An 8744-nucleotide genomic window follows, 5' to 3' on the forward strand; every position below is an offset into this window, starting at 1 on the left:
TACTCTGTACCTGTCAGTTCCTGGTATGTGAATGTTGATTTTACTCTATACCTGTCAGTTCCTGGTATGTGAATGTTGATTTTACTCTGTACCTGTCAGTTCCTGGTATGTGAATGTTGATTTTACTCTGTACCTGTCAGTTCCTGGTATGTGAATGTTGATTTTACTCTGTACCTTTCAGTTCCTGGTATGTGAATGTTGATTTTACTCTGTACCTGTCAGTTCCTGGTATGTGAATGTTGATTTTACTCAGTACCTTTCAGTTCCTGGTATGTGAATGTTGATTTTACTCTGTCCCTGCCAGTTCCTGGTATGTGAATGTTGATTTTACTCAGCACCTGTCAGTTCCTGGTATGTGAATGTTGATTTTACTCTGTACCTGTCAGTTCCTGGTATGTGAATGTTGATTTTACTCTGTACCTGTCAGTTCCTGGTATGTGAATGTTGATTTTACTCTGTATATGTCAGTTTCTGGTATGTGAATGTTGATTTTACTCTATACCTTTCAGTTCCTGGTATGTGAATGTTGATTTTACTCTGTACCTGTCAGTTCCTGGTATGTGAATGTTGATTTTACTCTGTACCTGTCAGTTCCTGGTATGTGAATGTTGATTTTACTCTGTACCTGTCTGTTCCTTGTCTGTGAATGTTGATTTTACTCTGTACCTGTCAGTTCCTGGTCTGTGAATGTTGATTTTACTCTATACCTTTCTGTTCCTGGAGTGTGAATGTTGATTTTACTCTGTACCTGTCAGTTCCTGGTATGTGAGTGTTGATTTTACTCTGTACCTGTCAGTTCCTGTTATGTAATTGTGATTTTACTCTGTACCTGTCAGTTCCTGGTATGTGAATGTTGATTTTACTCTGTCCCTGTCAGTTCCTGGTATGTGAATGTTGATTTTACTCTGTACCTGTCAATGGCTGGTCTGTGAATGTTGATTTTACTCTGTACCTGTCAGTTCCTGGTATGTGAATGTTGATTTTACTCTGTACCTGTCAGTTCCTGGTATGTGAATGTTGATTTTACTCTGTACCTGTCAGTTCCTGGTATGTGAATGTTGAATTTACTCTGTACCTGTCAGTTCCTGGTATGTGAATGTTGATTTTACTCTGTAGTTTCAGTTCCTGGTATGTGAATGTTGATTTTACTCTGTCCCTGCCAGTTCCTGGTATGTGAATGTTGATTTTACTCGGCACCTGTCAGTTCCTGGTATGTGAATGTTGATTTTACTCTGTACCTGTCAGTTCCTGGGATGTGAATGTTGATTTTACTCTGTACCTGTCAGTTCCTGGTATGTGAATGTTGATTTTACTCTGTACCTTTCAGTTCCTGGTATGTGAATGTTGATTTTACTCTGTACCTGTCAGTTCCTGGTATGTGAAGGTTGATTTTACTCTGTACCTTTCAGTTCCTGGTATGTGAATGTTGATTTTACTCTGTACCTGTCAGTTCCTGGTATGTGAATGTTGATTTTACTCTGTACCTGTCAGTTCCTGGTATGTGAATGTTGATTTTACTCTGTACCTGTCAGTTCCTGGTCTGTGAATGTTGATTTTACTCTGTACCTTTCAGTTCCTGGTATGTGAATGTTGATTCTACTCTGTATCTGTCAGTTCCTGGTATGTGAATGTTGATTTTACTCTGTACCTGTCAGTTCCTGGTATGTGAAGGTTGATTTTACTCTGTACCTGTCAGTTCCTGGTATGTGAAGGTTGATTTTACTCTGTGTCTGTCAGTTCCTGGTATGTGAATGTAGATTTTACTCTGTACCTGTCAGTTCCTGGTATGTGAATGTTGATTTTACTCTGTACCTGTCAGTTCCTGGTATGTGAATGTTGATTTTACTCTGTACCTGTCGGTTCCTGGTATGTGAATGTTGATTTTACTCTGTACCTGTCAGTTCCTGGTATGTGAATGTTGATTTTACTCTGTACCTGTCAGTTCCTGGTATGTGAATGTTGATTTTACTCTGTACCTGTCAGTTCCTGGTATGTGAAGGTTGATTTTACTCTGTGTCTGTCAGTTCCTGGTATGTGAATGTTGATTTTACTCTGTACCTGTCAGTTCCGGGTATGTGAAGGTTGATTTTACTCTGTATCTATCAGTTTCTGGTATGTGAATGTTGATTTTACTCTGTACCTGTCAGTTCCTGGTATGTGAATGTTGATTTTACTCTGTACCTGTCAGTTTCTGGGATGTGAATGTTGATTTTACTCTGTACCTGTCAGTTCCTGGTATGTGAAGGTTGATTTTACTCTGTACCTGTCAGTTTCTGGGATGTGAATGTTGATTTTACTCTGCACCTGTCAGTTTCTGGGATGTGAATGTTGATTTTACTCTGTACCTGTCAGTTCCTGGTATGTGAATGTTGATTTTACTCTGTACCTTTCAGTTCCTGGTATGTGAATGTTGATTTTACTCTGTACCTGTCAGTTCCTGGTCTGTGAATGTTGATTTTACTCTATACCTGTCAGTTCCTGGTATGTGAATGTTGATTTTACTCTGTACCTGTCAGTTCCTGGTATGTGAATGTTGATTTTACTCTGTATCTGTCAGTTTCTGGTACGTGAATGTTGATTTTACTCTATACCTTTCAGTTCCTGGTATGTGAATGTTGATTTTACTCTGTACCTGTCAGTTCCTGGTATGTGAATGTTGATTTAATTCTGTACCTGTCAGTTCCTGGTCTGTGAATGTTGATTTTACTCTGTACCTGTCAGTTCCTGGTCTGTGAATGTTGATTTTACTCTGTACCTGTCAGTTCCTGGTCAGTGAATGTTGATTTTACTCTATACCTTTCAGTTCCTGGAGTGTGAATGTTGATTTTACTCTGTACCTGTCAGTTCCTGGTATGTGAATGGTGATTTTACTCTGTACCTGTCAGTTCCTGTTATGTAAATGTTGATTTTACTCTGGACCTGTCAGTTCCTGGCATGTGAATGTTGATTTTACTCTATACCTGTCAGTTCCTGGTATGTGAATGTTGATTTTACTCTGTACCTGTCAGTTCCTGGTATGTGAATGTTGATTTTACTCTGTACCTGCCAGTTCCTGGTATTTGAATGTTGATTTTACTCTGTACCTGTCAGTTTCTGGTATGTGAATGTTGATTTTATTCTGTATCTGTCAGTTCCTGGTATGTGAATGTTGATTTTACTCTGTACCTGTCAGTTCCTGGTATGTGAATGTTGATTTTACTCTGTACCTGTCAGTTCCTTGTATGTGAATGTTGATTTTACTCTGTACCTGTCAGTTTCTGGTATGTGAATGTTGATTTTACTCTGTACCTGTCAGTTCCTGGTATGTGAATGTTGATTTTACTCTGTACCTTTCAGTTCCTGGTATGTGAATGTTGATTTTACTCTGTACCTTTCAGTTCCTGGTATGTGAATGTTGATATTACTCTGTACCTGTCAGTTCCTGGCATGTGAATGTTGATTTTACTCTGTACCTCTCAGTTCCTGGTATGTGAATGTTGATTTTACTCTGTACCTGTCAGTTCCTGGGATGTGAATGTTGATTTTGCTCTGTACCTGTCAATTCCTGGTATGTGAATGTTGATTTTACTCTGTACCTTTTAGTTCCTGGTATGTGAATGTTGATTTTACTCTGTACCTGTCAGTTCCTGGAGTGTGAATGTTGATTTTACTCTGTACCTGTCAGTTCCTGGTATGTGAATGTTGATTTTACTCTGTACATGTCAGTTCCTGGTCTGTGAATGTTGATTTTACTCTATACCTGTCAGTTCCTGGTATGTGAATGTTGATTTTACTCTGTACCTGTCAGTTCCTGGTATGTGAATGTTGATTTTACTCTGTATCTGTCAGTTTCTGGTACGTGAATGTTGATTTTACTCTATACCTTTCAGTTCCTGGTATGGGAATGGTGATTTTACTCTGTACCCGTCAGTTCCTGGTATGTGAATGTTGATTTTACTCTGTACCTGTCAGTTCCTGGTATGTGAATGTTGATTTAATTCTGTACCTGTCAGTTCCTGGTCTGTGAATGTTGATTTTACTCTGTACCTGTCAGTTCCTGGTCTGTGAATGTTGATTTTACTCTGTACCTGTCAGTTCCTGGTCAGTGAATGTTGATTTTACTCTATACCTTTCAGTTCCTGGAGTGTGAATGTTGATTTTACTCTGTACCTGTCAGTTCCTGGTATGTGAATGGTGATTTTACTCTGGACCTGTCAGTTCCTGGCATGTGAATGTTGATTTTACTCTATACCTGTCAGTTCCTGGTATGTGAATGTTGATTTTACTCTGTACCTGTCAGTTCCTGGAATGTGAATGTTGATTTTATTCTGTACCTGCCAGTTCCTGGTATTTGAATGTTGATTTTACTCTGTACCTGTCAGTTTCTGGTATGTGAATGTTGATTTTATTCTGTATCTGTCAGTTCCTGGTATGTGAATGTTGATTTTACTCTGTACCTGTCAGTTCCTGGTATGTGAATGTTGATTTTACTCTGTACCTGTCAGTTCCTTGTATGTGAATGTTGATTTTACTCTGTACCTGTCAGTTCCTGGTATGTGAATGTTGATTTTACTCTGTACCTGTCAGCTTCTGGTATGTGAATGTTGATTTTACTCTGTACCTTTCAGTTCCTGGTATGTGAATGTTGATTTTACTCTGTACCTTTCAGTTCCTGGGATGTGAATGTTGATATTACTCTGTACCTGTCAGTTCCTGGCATGTGAATGTTGATTTTACTCTGTACCTCTCAGTTCCTGGTATGTGAATGTTGATTTTACTCTGTACCTGTCAGTTCCTGGGATGTGAATGTTGATTTTGCTCTGTACCTGTCAATTCCTGGTATGTGAATGTTGATTTTACTCTGTACCTGTCAGTTCCTGGAGTGTGAATTTTGATTTTACTCTGTACCTGTCAGTTCCTGGTATGTGAATGTTGATTTTACTCTGTACCTGTCAGTTCCTGGTATGTGAATGTTGAATTTACTCTGTACCTGTCAGTTCCCGGTATGTGAATGTTGATTTTACTCTGTAGTTTCAGTTCCTGGTATGTGAATGTTGATTTTACTCTGTACCTGTCAGTTCCTGGTATGTGAATGTTGATTTTACTCGGCACCTGTCAGTTCCTGGTATGTGAATGTTGATTTTACTCTGTACCTGTCAGTTCCTGGGATGTGAATGTTGATTTTACTCTGTACCTGTCAATTCCTGGTATGTGAATGTTGATCTTACTCTGTACCTTTCAGTTCCTGGTATGTGAATGTTGATTTTACTCTGTACCTGTCAGTTCCTGGTATGTGAAGGTTGATTTTACTCTGTACCTTTCAGTTCCTGGTATGTGAATGTTGATTTTACTCTGTCCCTGTCAGTTCCTGGTATGTGAATGTTGATTTTACTCTGTACCTGTCAGTTCCTGGTATGTGAATGTTGATTTTACTCTGTACCTGTCAGTTCCTGGTCTGTGAATGATGATTTTACTCTGTACCTTTCAGTTCCTGGTATGTGAATGTTGATTTTACTCTGTATCTGTCAGTTCCTGGTATGTGAATGTTGATTTTACTCTGTACCTGTCAGTTCCTGGTATGTGAAGGTAGATTTTACTCTGTACCTTTCAGTTCCTGGTATGTGAATGTTGATTTTACTCTGTACCTGTCAGTTCCTGGTATGTGAATGTTGATTTTACTCTGTACCCGTCAGTTCCTGGTATGTGAATGTTGATTTTACTCTGTACCTGTCAGTTCCTGGTATGTGAATGTTGATTTAATTCTGTACCTGTCAGTTCCTGGTCTGTGAATGTTGATTTTACTCTGTACCTGTCAGTTCCTGGTATGTGAATGTTGATTTTACTCTGTACCTTTCAGTTCCTGGTATGTGAATGTTGATTTTACTCTGTACCTTTCAGTTCCTGGTATGTGAATGTTGATATTACTCTGTACCTGTCAGTTCCTGGCATGTGAATGTTGATTTTACTCTGTACCTCTCAGTTCCTGGTATGTGAATGTTGATTTTACTCTGTACCTGTCAGTTCCTGGGATGTGAATGTTGATTTTGCTCTGTACCTGTCAATTCCTGGTATGTGAATGTTGATTTTACTCTGTACCTTTTAGTTCCTGGTATGTGAATGTTGATTTTACTCTGTACCTGTCAGTTCCTGGAGTGTGAATGTTGATTTTACTCTGTACCTGTCAGTTCCTGGTATGTGAATGTTGATTTTACTCTGTACATGTCAGTTCCTGGTCTGTGAATGTTGATTTTACTCTATACCTGTCAGTTCCTGGTATGTGAATGTTGATTTTACTCTGTACCTGTCAGTTCCTGGTATGTGAATGTTGATTTTACTCTGTATCTGTCAGTTTCTGGTACGTGAATGTTGATTTTACTCTATACCTTTCAGTTCCTGGTATGGGAATGGTGATTTTACTCTGTACCCGTCAGTTCCTGGTATGTGAATGTTGATTTTACTCTGTACCTGTCAGTTCCTGGTATGTGAATGTTGATTTAATTCTGTACCTGTCAGTTCCTGGTCTGTGAATGTTGATTTTACTCTGTACCTGTCAGTTCCTGGTCTGTGAATGTTGATTTTACTCTGTACCTGTCAGTTCCTGGTCAGTGAATGTTGATTTTACTCTATACCTTTCAGTTCCTGGAGTGTGAATGTTGATTTTACTCTGTACCTGTCAGTTCCTGGTATGTGAATGGTGATTTTACTCTGGACCTGTCAGTTCCTGGCATGTGAATGTTGATTTTACTCTATACCTGTCAGTTCCTGGTATGTGAATGTTGATTTTACTCTGTACCTGTCAGTTCCTGGTATGTGAATGTTGATTTTATTCTGTACCTGCCAGTTCCTGGTATTTGAATGTTGATTTTACTCTGTACCTGTCAGTTTCTGGTATGTGAATGTTGATTTTATTCTGTATCTGTCAGTTCCTGGTATGTGAATGTTGATTTTACTCTGTACCTGTCAGTTCCTGGTATGTGAATGTTGATTTTACTCTGTACCTGTCAGTTCCTTGTATGTGAATGTTGATTTTACTCTGTACCTGTCAGTTCCTGGTATGTGAATGTTGATTTTACTCTGTACCTGTCAGCTTCTGGTATGTGAATGTTGATTTTACTCTGTACCTTTCAGTTCCTGGTATGTGAATGTTGATTTTACTCTGTACCTTTCAGTTCCTGGGATGTGAATGTTGATATTACTCTGTACCTGTCAGTTCCTGGCATGTGAATGTTGATTTTACTCTGTACCTCTCAGTTCCTGGTATGTGAATGTTGATTTTACTCTGTACCTGTCAGTTCCTGGGATGTGAATGTTGATTTTGCTCTGTACCTGTCAATTCCTGGTATGTGAATGTTGATTTTACTCTGTACCTGTCAGTTCCTGGAGTGTGAATTTTGATTTTACTCTGTACCTGTCAGTTCCTGGTATGTGAATGTTGATTTTACTCTGTACCTGTCAGTTCCTGGTATGTGAATGTTGAATTTACTCTGTACCTGTCAGTTCCCGGTATGTGAATGTTGATTTTACTCTGTAGTTTCAGTTCCTGGTATGTGAATGTTGATTTTACTCTGTACCTGTCAGTTCCTGGTATGTGAATGTTGATTTTACTCGGCACCTGTCAGTTCCTGGTATGTGAATGTTGATTTTACTCTGTACCTGTCAGTTCCTGGGATGTGAATGTTGATTTTACTCTGTACCTGTCAATTCCTGGTATGTGAATGTTGATCTTACTCTGTACCTTTCAGTTCCTGGTATGTGAATGTTGATTTTACTCTGTACCTGTCAGTTCCTGGTATGTGAAGGTTGATTTTACTCTGTACCTTTCAGTTCCTGGTATGTGAATGTTGATTTTACTCTGTCCCTGTCAGTTCCTGGTATGTGAATGTTGATTTTACTCTGTACCTGTCAGTTCCTGGTATGTGAATGTTGATTTTACTCTGTACCTGTCAGTTCCTGGTCTGTGAATGATGATTTTACTCTGTACCTTTCAGTTCCTGGTATGTGAATGTTGATTTTACTCTGTATCTGTCAGTTCCTGGTATGTGAATGTTGATTTTACTCTGTACCTGTCAGTTCCTGGTATGTGAAGGTAGATTTTACTCTGTACCTTTCAGTTCCTGGTATGTGAATGTTGATTTTACTCTGTACCTGTCAGTTCCTGGTATGTGAATGTTGATTTTACTCTGTACCCGTCAGTTCCTGGTATGTGAATGTTGATTTTACTCTGTACCTGTCAGTTCCTGGTATGTGAATGTTGATTTAATTCTGTACCTGTCAGTTCCTGGTCTGTGAATGTTGATTTTACTCTGTACCTGTCAGTTCCTGGTCTGTGAATGTTGATTTTACTCTGTACCTGTCAGTTCCTGGTCAGTGAATGTTGATTTTACTCTATACCTTTCAGTTCCTTGAGTGTGAATGTTGATTTTACTCTGTACCTGTCAGTTCCTGGTATGTGAATGGTGATTTTACTCTGTACCTGTCAGTTCCTGTTATGTAAATGTTGATTTTACTCTGGACCTGTCAGTTCCTGGCAAGTGAATGTTGATTTTACTCTATACCTGTCAGTTCCTGGTATGTGAATGTTGATTTTACTCTGTACCTGTCAGTTCCTGGTATGTGAATGTTGATTTTACTCTGTACCTGCCAGTTCCTGGTATTTGAATGTTGATTTTACTCTGTACCTGTCAATTCCTGGTATTTGAATGTTGATTTTACACTGTACCTGTCAGATCCTGGTATTTGAATGTTGATTTTACTCTGTATCTGTC

Source organism: Heterodontus francisci, chromosome 45, assembly GCF_036365525.1.
Source record: "Heterodontus francisci isolate sHetFra1 chromosome 45, sHetFra1.hap1, whole genome shotgun sequence".
Classification (NCBI taxonomy): Eukaryota; Metazoa; Chordata; class Chondrichthyes; order Heterodontiformes; family Heterodontidae; genus Heterodontus; species Heterodontus francisci.